Source organism: Tursiops truncatus, chromosome 11 (genome assembly GCF_011762595.2).
Source record: "Tursiops truncatus isolate mTurTru1 chromosome 11, mTurTru1.mat.Y, whole genome shotgun sequence".
Classification (NCBI taxonomy): Eukaryota; Metazoa; Chordata; class Mammalia; order Artiodactyla; family Delphinidae; genus Tursiops; species Tursiops truncatus.
Window position 1 is genome coordinate 6,109,905 of NC_047044.1, and position 10,074 is coordinate 6,119,978.

The 10,074-nt window shown below is 52.8% G+C and overlaps 1 long non-coding RNA gene and 1 pseudogene across 1 annotated transcript in view; both read left to right on the forward strand.

Moving 5' to 3' along the window:
- LOC141275805 (uncharacterized) overlaps positions 1–10,074 on the forward strand; it is a 16,112-nt gene extending 6,038 nt beyond the window's left edge. Inside the window, exons 2-3 of the long non-coding RNA XR_012324151.1 lie at positions 1,959–2,175; positions 9,473–10,074. This is a non-coding gene — a long non-coding RNA (uncharacterized lncRNA). The remainder of the gene's footprint in view (positions 1–1,958; positions 2,176–9,472) is intronic.
- On the forward strand, positions 8,845–9,435 carry LOC101332515 (mitochondrial import inner membrane translocase subunit TIM14-like; annotated as a pseudogene).

The following is a 10,074-nucleotide window of genomic DNA, read 5'->3' on the forward strand; positions in this document are numbered from 1 at the left end:
TGCCTGGCTCCCTGCCCCCCAGTGAGACTAAGCCAGACTTGGCTTGTTCACAGCTCGTGTAGTAGGTGCTCCGTAAATACCTGCAGAGCAAGTGAATGCGTGAGGGTGAGCATTCTGGGGCCAACACGCTCGTCTATTTTTGGTCTGTTTCCTCCCTCTGTCCCTCCCTCGGTTTTCAGACGCGCAGACAGTTCTCCCCCTTGAACGACATTTTTTTTTTAAACATCTTTATTGGGGTATAATTACTTTACAATGGTGTGTTAGTTTCTGCTTTCTGAACGACATTTTAAAATTGCTCACGGCTTCCTTCTCTTCCTTAGCAAGGCGTGTGAGGGGAGGGTGAGGCTTCTCCTTGTAGGACCCCAGGTAGGGGGTGAGGATGCACATTTACACGGTTGTCCCTGGAGCTGTGAGGGAAGGTGGGGGGATTCACAAGGAGCCCATGGGCGTTGGTCCCTCTCGGAGTCTGGTGATGGTGGTCCCGGGCGGGGGAGTTGAACCTTTGCACGGCTCAGTTTCCCCTGGGCATTGGGTTCAGAGACCTGGATCAGGCCAGCCCTGCCTAGACTTGCTGCCAGGCAGGTGTAGACTGACTCTACACAGGGCCAGTCAAGGCTGTGTGACTGGTGTAGCCACGAGGACCCCAGGCTTCAGGGTCCGGAGTCCAGGCTGTGTGACAGCTGAGGGCACTCGGCCTCTCCGAGAACTCCCAGGAACTGCAGGGGTGACCGAGGTCAAGGCCAAGGACTGGCGCCTGGTGTGTGGTGGGTCTCCGGCCGAGGGCCAGTGGAGATGGAGAGGAAGTCATCGGAGTGGGGTGGGGTCCCTGGGTGCCACCTGGGGAGGCCCCTGGGGACAAGAATCGATGGCACTAAGATGATTTTTGAAAGTCAAGGCTGGTTCTTGGCAGCTTGAATAACATCTTGGAAACCCAGAGAAGAGAGTTACCCCAGCCACCTCTTTGGGGGGACTCAATTTCCCCCCCAAAGCTTTGGCAGGTGCCTCCTCACAGCCATGAATAGGCAGATGGATTTCTGCCCCTCTGGTCCCTTAAAATTTTCTGCTTGTTGCAAACCCCTTGTAATGAGCTGGCCCAAGGCCAGCAGCGCCGCCCAAGCTCCAGGCAGCTGAACTCCTGGGCCCCTTCTAGCCTCCAGCCAGCTCAGAGGGCCTCTGAACTCGAGGAGCTGGCGGGGGCGCCTGATGCAGGAGAGCCTCCGGCCTTGGAGGGAGGCCACAGCCGGCCAGGAGCAGAGCGCCACCAGGAGCGGGGACCAAGGGGCCTGGAAGCAGATGGCTAAGGGCCCCAGGAAAGCAGTGGAGAACAGAAGTGGGCAACCAGTAGACTTCACAGAAGCTTCTCCATCTCCCTTCCTGATATGTAAGAGGCACTTCAGGCCAATGCAGCCAAATTAAACTCGTCTCCCCCAAACTTACCTCTCCCACAGTCTCCCCGTCTCAGCTGATGGCAGCTCTGTTCTCCTTGAATGTGGGTCAGATCTGGGGACTCTTCTTTTTTTTTTTTTTTTTGGCCATACCACACGGCTTGCAGGATCTTAGTTCCCCAACCAGGGATCGAACCCGTGCCCTCCACAGTGGAAGCACAGAGTCTTAATCACCGGACCACCAGGGAATTCCCTGGGGACTCGTTTCTAATGAATATAACGTGCAAGTCTGAGGTAGACTAACACGGAAAGACATCTGTACCTGTGCTGTGTTAAATGAGATAAAAACACTGTAGAATAAGTATAATGTGAATTGATTTACGTAGAAGAGTATTTTTCATTTGCCTTGAAAGTTCTGTAAGGAACACACTAGAAGGTCAAGGTTGGGTAACAGGTGTGGATATCACTCACTGGTCTTTTCTTTCTCTTGTACATTACTTGTAACTTTTGCCATAAACATGTATTATGTTTCTGGTCATAAAACAGTAACTTTTTTTTTTTTTTAATTTTTAGCCTTGCCGTGCGGCTTACGGTATCTTAGTTCCCCAACCAGGGATCGAACCCGTGCCCTCGGCAGTGAAATCGTCGAGTCCTAACCACTGGACCGCCAGGGAATTCCCAAAACAGTAACTTTTTAACAGTGAAAGAAGCCAGACACAAGAGAGAACATACCGTATGAATCCATTTATATGAAGTTCAAGAACAGGCGAAACTAATCTACAGGATGGAGGTGAGACTAGTGGGCACCTCCCGAGGTGGGATGGGTATTAACTGGAAAGGGGCATGAGGGAACTTTCTGGACTGATATGCATGGTGGTCGCAGGGGTACCTGCACCTGTAGATATGCACTGAGGTGAATGCTTCAGATTGGTGCACTTTCGGGTACGTGAATGAAAACTTGACACTACAAAGCACAATGATCAGACCTGAGACGGCCAAGAGCGAGGGTTTTAATCAAGACCCAGGTTTACAGCTCCCAGGGGTGCTTGGCAGGCTGAGCCCGCGGTGGAGCCAGAGGGGCCAGCTGTGCTGGTGACAAGGGGACTATCACAATTGAAAACAGAACCAGCACGTTTCAGAGCAGATTATGAGGCTTAACCAGCCAGGTCGCTCAGCTCAGAGCCACGACAATTTAATAGACACGCGCTAGGGCCAAAAGACTAAATGGCCCGTGTGACCAAAATAACCTAATCTCATGCAACCTGTCAGGGGGACAGAGAACAGCCTCCACTCGGTCAGACAATTCCAGGAATCCGGGGTCAGGGAGGGGGTGATATCTGCTCCTGAAGCATTGTAGAGGCCCTGGACAGCAGGCTGTGGACATCCTGCAGTGACGGCCACCACCGTCCTCTGCCAGGAGCAGACTCAAGGCCCCAGGTTATCGCTCAAGTTGGGTCTGGCGGGAGGGACGAGGCCCACGTGGGTGCCGGCAGGAAGGAGCCCCAGTCCTGCAGAATCTCCTTTCACCCAGAAATAACATCCCTTCTGACAGCCGAGTTTATCAGCATGATAGCAGATTTTTTCAAAACAATAACAGCAGCCCTAGCAGCTCCCTCAGCCGGCACTCAGCAGGGACGGCTGGCCATGGTGTCAGCGGCAGCTGCTGTCCACACCTCTGCTCTGGGGGAGGAAGCCCCTAGGAAGACCTGGTCTGTACCCCGAGACGGGAGGCCGTGTACCCCACATGCTGGGCCCTCAGTAGCCATCTGTTTCACAGATAAGTGAATTTCCCCTTTGCCATCCCGTTTCATCTTCACAACAACCCTCCAGGCTAAGAACTGAAGGTCCCACTTTACAGAGGAGGAAACTGAGGCCAGGCAGGTGAAATGGTGCACCCGACTCAGGAGCCAGTTTCTCATTCCAGGCCCTGGGTTTCCCTGTCTCATGACTGTTAATTACCACTCTCTCAACTCCGCTTCTCCTGCCTGGAAGAGCAAGGAGGACCTGGGAGACAGCATTTGGGGATGGTTTCTCTCACAGGAAATCATTTCTTTCTTTCTTTTCTTTTCTTTTTCTTTTTTTTTTTTTTTTTTTTTGGCCTCACTGTGCTGTGCGGCTTGTGGGATTTTAGTTCCCCGACCAGGGATGGAACCTGGGTTCTTGGCAGTGAGAGCGTGGAGTCCTAACCGCTGGACTGCTAAGGAATTTCCAGGAAACAATTTCCTTGTATTTAAAGTTCTTCCGCGGAACTCCCTGGCAGTCCAGTGATTAAGACTTTGTGCTTTCACTGCCGTGGATACAGGTTCAACCCCTGGGCAGGGAGCTAAGATCTCGCAAGCCATAATGTGAGGCAAAAAAAAAAAAAATCTGAAGGCTTGTCCTTTTTTCTGAGGAAGTGTATGTATTCCCACATCCCCACTAATAACAGAAGAAGTGCAAATAAAGCAATAACGATACTGTCCATCATCTAAGCCTTTGATAGCAAACAGCGCTGGCAAAGCTGTGGGGACCCTGTCTTCTTGGGAATACACTTGGATGCCGCCTCTTAGGAGGGCAGCTTGGTCAGCGTCTCAAAACATGCCAGATGCGTGTGTTCTCTGACCCAGGTATTTCATATAAGGATTTTCTGGGCGGAAGGGATAGCATGAGCAAAGGTGTGGAGATCGGAAAGCTGAAGTGTGGGCGTTTGACAGAAAAGGCTAGTCTGGCCCTTGGCCTCGGAAGGGAGGGAGCTGCCAGCCCCGCCAGGTGGCAGGACATACTCGTCCCCGCAAGGACTGGGCTGAGCCGTCAGTGAGTCGAATGCGCTTCAGGGGAAGGAGAATTCTGGAGAGGAGGCCCCGGCTTGGAACCTGGTCGAGGTTGGAAACAGATGCTTAGCTGCCTGTGCTGGGCTGGCGTGCACAGCCTGTGAAGCCCTTGCAGCATTTATTTCTTTTTTCTATAATCTGGGGAAGCGTGTTTTATGAGCCCAGTTCCCAGACGAGCAAGGTGACAGGCTCAGCAACAGGCCGGGTCTACCATAAAACTCCAGTTTGAACTCAGGTATGACTGACGTCCAGCTTCAAGGTCCCTCATTCGTTCATTCCCAACTGGAATCTTAGCATCTCCCCTGGGCAGCATGACTCTGGGGACAACAGAGGGTGTCCAAAGCCCCTGCCCTCAGGGGACTCAGCGTCTAGAGGAGTGGTTGGAACCGGGAAAAACTATTCAGCCAATGGCGTAGAGGTCTGAGTCCTCTGACACCCCAGTGCCTTTGAGGGTGGGATTGTTGGATCTGAGGGAAGAAATGAAACCTAGTGCAGCCCTTTCAGGACCAAATGTCTGCCTGGGCCAGAATGTCCTTGCACATTTTCTATGGGACGTGGCCCAGGTCCGTGTGGGCCCCAGGAGAACTGCGGGGCCTGGGCCAGCCTCCTTGCCTCCATGAGCCTCAGGTTCCGTCTGTGCTGAACAGGGATAACGGTGTCAGCCTCCAAGGCCACAGAGGGACGATGCGGAGACCCTGGTGTGAACGGGGCTTCCGTTCTCATGTTCCCATGGGAGGCTGGGTAGCTTAATTCATTGGCAGGAACTTTTCTATGACCTCCTTACCAACACCAGCCCTCCCTGTTGGCCACCTCCAGATGTTTTCCTCCCCACACCCTCCGTCTATAAACAGCGGCCAGCAGTAGAGTTTCGGGGAGTGGGGGTAAAGCGTGTGGTGTACTGGGCTGAAGGGAGGGACGAGGGCATATTGCATTCGGGTCCGCGGACTTCCCTGGTGGTCCAGTGGGTAAGACTCCGCATTCCCAATGCAGGGGGCCCAGGTTCAATCCCTGGTCGGGTAACTAGATCCTGCAGGCATGCTGCAACTAAGAAACCCGCATGCCGCAGCAATGAAGATCCTGGGTGCCGTGACTAAGACCCAGTGCAGAGAGAGAGAGAGAGGGAGAGAAAGAGAGAGAGAGAGGGAGAGAAAGAAAGAAAGGAGAAAGAAATAAATATTTTTTAAAAATAAATAAATAAAATAAATTCGGGTCCGTGCGCCTTACACAGTTTGTTGAATTCCAGTGACAGTGCTGCAAGGGCACGTGCACAGACACTACGGGATGTGAAACCGAGGCCCAGAAAGCAGCCTGTAGACCCGAGCTCAGACCTGAAGAAAAGGATCAAGATTCAGGCCTTTTCTTCCCAGTCCTTACTGGTCACCTTCCATGGGGCACAGAGACGAGAAGACACAGGCAGGCAGTGGGGACACGCAGGGGACTGGTCCTGGTCGGCCCCATAAGTGGGTTCCCTGAGCCTCCCTTACCTGTATCCCCACTTCTCAGCCTCCATAGTTCACAGAACTGTCTGTCCACAGTCCCCCTGCCGCCAGCTACTATGGAAGAAAGAGCCCCAGATGCAGAGTCCCGCAGACCTGGGCTCAAATCCCTCTGGCACCTGCCAGCTCCCTCCATCCTTCAGTGGCCCTCGCCTGGGCCATATGGAGGAGGCTGAGGCAAGAATGTCTGCAAGGGCTCGACTCCTGAGCCGCACTGGGCACTGGGCATGGGGGGCGTGCAGGACCCTGAGTCTTGGGAAGATCAGCCCAGTCTCCCTCGGGGGCTTCTGTGTCTGTGCTGGGGCCCTTTTGCAGGGGTGGGGAGGGAGGGAAGGGCAGATTCCCCAGGAATCTGAGATCTGTCTGGTAGAGAAGGTCTAGACTCTAGTCCCTTCCCTTCCAGACCCTCATCCCAACTCTCCAAACCTGGGTCCTGCTGTGGGTGAACACACACACACACACACACACACACACACACACAGCATGTGATCCTCACCTGAGGGCCTATTTTTCATTAATGATGGATAACAATAACAACAACAGTAATGATAGAAACAGCCCTCTGTGCCTGAACTGTCCTCAACATCCTCCCCTGCATTAGTCCTCGCAGCGCCCATCCCCCAAGCTGGTTCGTTATCTACTAGTAACTCCATTTGAAAGAGGAGAGACCCGCACCAGCACCCCAGGTTAGGCGTCCAAAGCCACAGCCTGTGGTGGGGCGGCTCCTTCCTCTATCACTGACTGAACACCTACTCAGCGCTACCTGGCGGAAGGCCTGAACACCTGACCCCGGCTGGGGTACAGTGGGGGGGAGCCCAGCATGAAGACCAGGGGAGAGCTCCCGTGGGCACAGAAGAGAGCTGGGCCCTGCAGAAGTGCCGCCCCAGCCCAGGTGGCTTTTCTCTGAGGAGCTGCCCTCACCCGCCCACTGGCTCTGGGCACGGAAGGCTCTTTCCAGAAGCTGTCTGTGCGTCCACTTTGTGCGGTGACAGGCATTCTGACCTCTGAACTCCCTCTCAGCCTCAAAGCCCTGGGGATTCTCTCCTCCCTCTGCTGGGTCCATGAGCCCCCTGGGGCGTGTAGCTGGGACAAGACTGAAGCCTGAAGCAGCCATGTGTCCCCCGCCACCTGCTTGCGGATTTACCCCTCTTTCAGCTACCCTGTGCCAGCCCTGGCTTGGGGGCTGGGTGGGGAGCCTGGGCCCTGGCCCCGCAGCCCGGGCTTCTGGACAGGACCACAGGGCATTCAGGGCCAGGCCTGGGACACAGGCACGAGATGCGAAACCAAGGTGCTCGGGGTTGTGTTTTCTGCCTGAGTGGGGAGCAGCGTGGCGGAGGGTGAGGGGAAGGACAAGTCCACAAGGGGCCTGGCCCAGAGTAGACTCACCACCGATTTTGAAAAAAAGGGAGGAGAGATGGGACTTCCCTGGTGGTCCAGTGGTTAAGACTCTGCGCTTCCACTGCAGGGGACACGGGTTCAATCCCTGGTTGGGGAACTAAGATCCCTCAAGCCATGCTAGTGAGGAAAAAAAAAAAAAAAAAGGGAAGAGAGAAAGAGGAAGTGACAGGAGAAACTAATAGACAAAGGAGTGAAATGGAGGAAGCCGGAACAGGTTGCAGAGGTCAGAAATCACTGGCCCCACAGGGCCTGTGTGTATTTCTTGTCCACAAATAGTACATAAGTACTTATTCGCTTATGCGCTAATGGTCCCTCTCCCCCAAGGGACCTGTGTTTGTCCCACTGAAGCCAAGCTTGGGGTAAGGGCCCCGTAATTATCTTTCAAATGATAATGACAATGTTTGTTTTCTAATGCTGGTGCTGCCTTCTAAACAGAGCTCAAACCCACTCTTGGGCAACCACAGTATCAAGAAAGATGCTATTACTGACGGGTTTTCCCAAGAGGGTCTGTTCTCACCCTTTTATTTTTTTGGCCATACTGTGCAATTTATGGGATCTTAGTTCCCCAATCAGGGATTGAACCCAGACCCTCGGCAGTGAGAGCATGGAGTCCTAACCACTGGACCACCAGGGAATTCCCTTTTCACCCATTTCTTTTTTTTTTTAATTAATTTATTTTTATTTTTGGCTGTGTTGGGTCTTCGTTGCTGCACGCAGGCTTTCTCTGATTGCGGCAAGCAGGGGCTACTCTTTGTTGCGGCGCATGGGCTTCTCATTGCGGTGCCTTTTCTTGTTGTGGAGCACGGGCTCTAGGTGCACGGACTTCAGTAGTTTTGGCACACAGGCTCAGTAGTTGTGGCTCGCGGGCTCTAGAGCACAGGCTCAGCAGTTGTGGCGCACAGGCTTAGTTGCTCCGCAGCATGTGGGATCTTCCCGGACCAGGGCTCGAACCCGTGTCCTCTGCACTGGCAGGTGGATTCTTAACCACTGCGCCACCGGGGAAGCCCCCTTTTCACCCATTTCTGAGCCCACAGGGACTCTACCCCTTTGGCCCCAGGCCAGGCAGCTCCCCTCCCCCCACCCTCATCCTGGGGCCAGAAATGGGTGTGACAGAACCAGAGCTGGGCTCCAGTGTCCAGTCCCTTCCTCAGTCCCTAGCGGATGCTCGGTCTGGATCTTGGTTCTGGCCTTCTGGCCTCACGCAGCAAGGGCCCGGGGTGAGGGTACTAGGGACCCCAGTAAGGTGGGGGGAGCAGAGGTCTGTGTACCTGCAGGGCAGGGCCAGCTGGCTGGCCTGAGCCTAAGCAGGGTGGTGGGTTGGTGCTGGTTCTGTAGTAATGCTGGGCGCCATTGCAGGTTCGTCATGGCCTCAGGGAACTGGGCTGGGGCTCCATCGAAATCCTTGAATGGTTCTGGCTGGCACCTTGACAATGGCAAGCCGCCCTTGGAGGCAGCATGAGTCAGGCAGGTCATTCAGTGCCAGTCACAGCTGGATTGATAATAGTAATGGGCGTCACGGCCTTGGGCAAGTTAATTAGTGCCTTCAAGCCTCAGATTCCATTTTTTTTTCAGATACCATATTAAAGAGTGGGGATATCACACCCATTAGGATCCCTGCTATTTAAATAAATAAATAAACAAACCCAACAACAGGAAATAAGTATTGGTGAGGACGTGGACAGATTGGAACCCTTGTGCCCTCTTGGCGGGGGTATGAAATGCTGTAGCCAGGGTGGTCGAGGCCTCTGGGCTGGGATGAACCTCGCTCGGGGTGGAGCCAGGGGAGCCACAGCCAGTACAGTGGTAGCAGTTGGACTGACCATTGCTGCTGCAGAGTTTGCAGGCTTTCTTTTTTTCGGTACGCCGGTCTCTCACTGTTGTGGCCTCTCCCGTTGCGGAGCACAGGCTCCGGACGCGCAGGCTCAGCGGCCATGGCTCACAGGCCCAGCCGCTCCGCGGCACGTGGGATCCTCCCGGACCGGGGCACGAACCCGTGTCCCCTGCATCGGCAGGCGGACTCCCAACCACTGCGCCACCAGGGAAGCCCTTGTAGGCTGTCTTATGCTTTGCAAGCCAGGAAACACATGAAGCCTCAAGTTTTTCAGTCTACCAAAATGTGCCTTCTGTGGTGGTTATTACAGAGGTGGGTTTGAACCCAAAATGACAAAATGGGAGGCAGCATTAGCATGGTAATTAGTGTAAGCCCTACTGCCAATAAAGGAAAAATAAGAAATGTTTATTAACGAGCTATGCTTTTAAATCACATGACAAGGGGGGGATCTCTTTATATAGCAGCCCAAAATCAGTGATGCTAAAGATTTACTAGAAGGTCAAACTGAAAAATGAAATAAATGTATGATGAAGTTTACTCTTTTTTTTTTAGGCCGAGCCACGCAGCTTGGGGGATCTTAGTTCCCCGACCAGGGATCGAACCCAGGTCCTCGTCAATGTAAGCACAGAGTCCTAACCACTGGACCACCAGGGAATTCCCATATGATGAATTTTAAGTTCTTATTCACTTATGTACTTGAGTACCAGCTTTTTAAAAATAAAGTGCCTCAAAACTTAAAATGAAAAAAAAAAAAAAAAAAACTTAAAATGGTGTAGACACCCCTCAAAAAACGAAACACAGAGTTATCATAGGATCCAGCAAGCCCACTTCTGAGAATATCTCCAAAAAAATTGAAAGCAGACTCTTGAACCCATGTTCAGAGTTATTCACAATGGCCAAAAGGTGGGAACAACTCAAATACACGTCCATTGACTGATGAATGAATGAACAAAATGATAAATACATACAATGGAGTATTATTCAGCCTTAAAGAGGAAAAAGCATTCTGACACATGCTACAACAGGGATGAAACTTGAGGACATTATGCTAAGTGAAATAAACCAGTCACAAAAAGACAAATTCTGAATGTTTTCACTTCTGTGAGGCACCTGAAGTAGTCAGATTCATAGAGACAGAAAGTAGATGGTGGTCA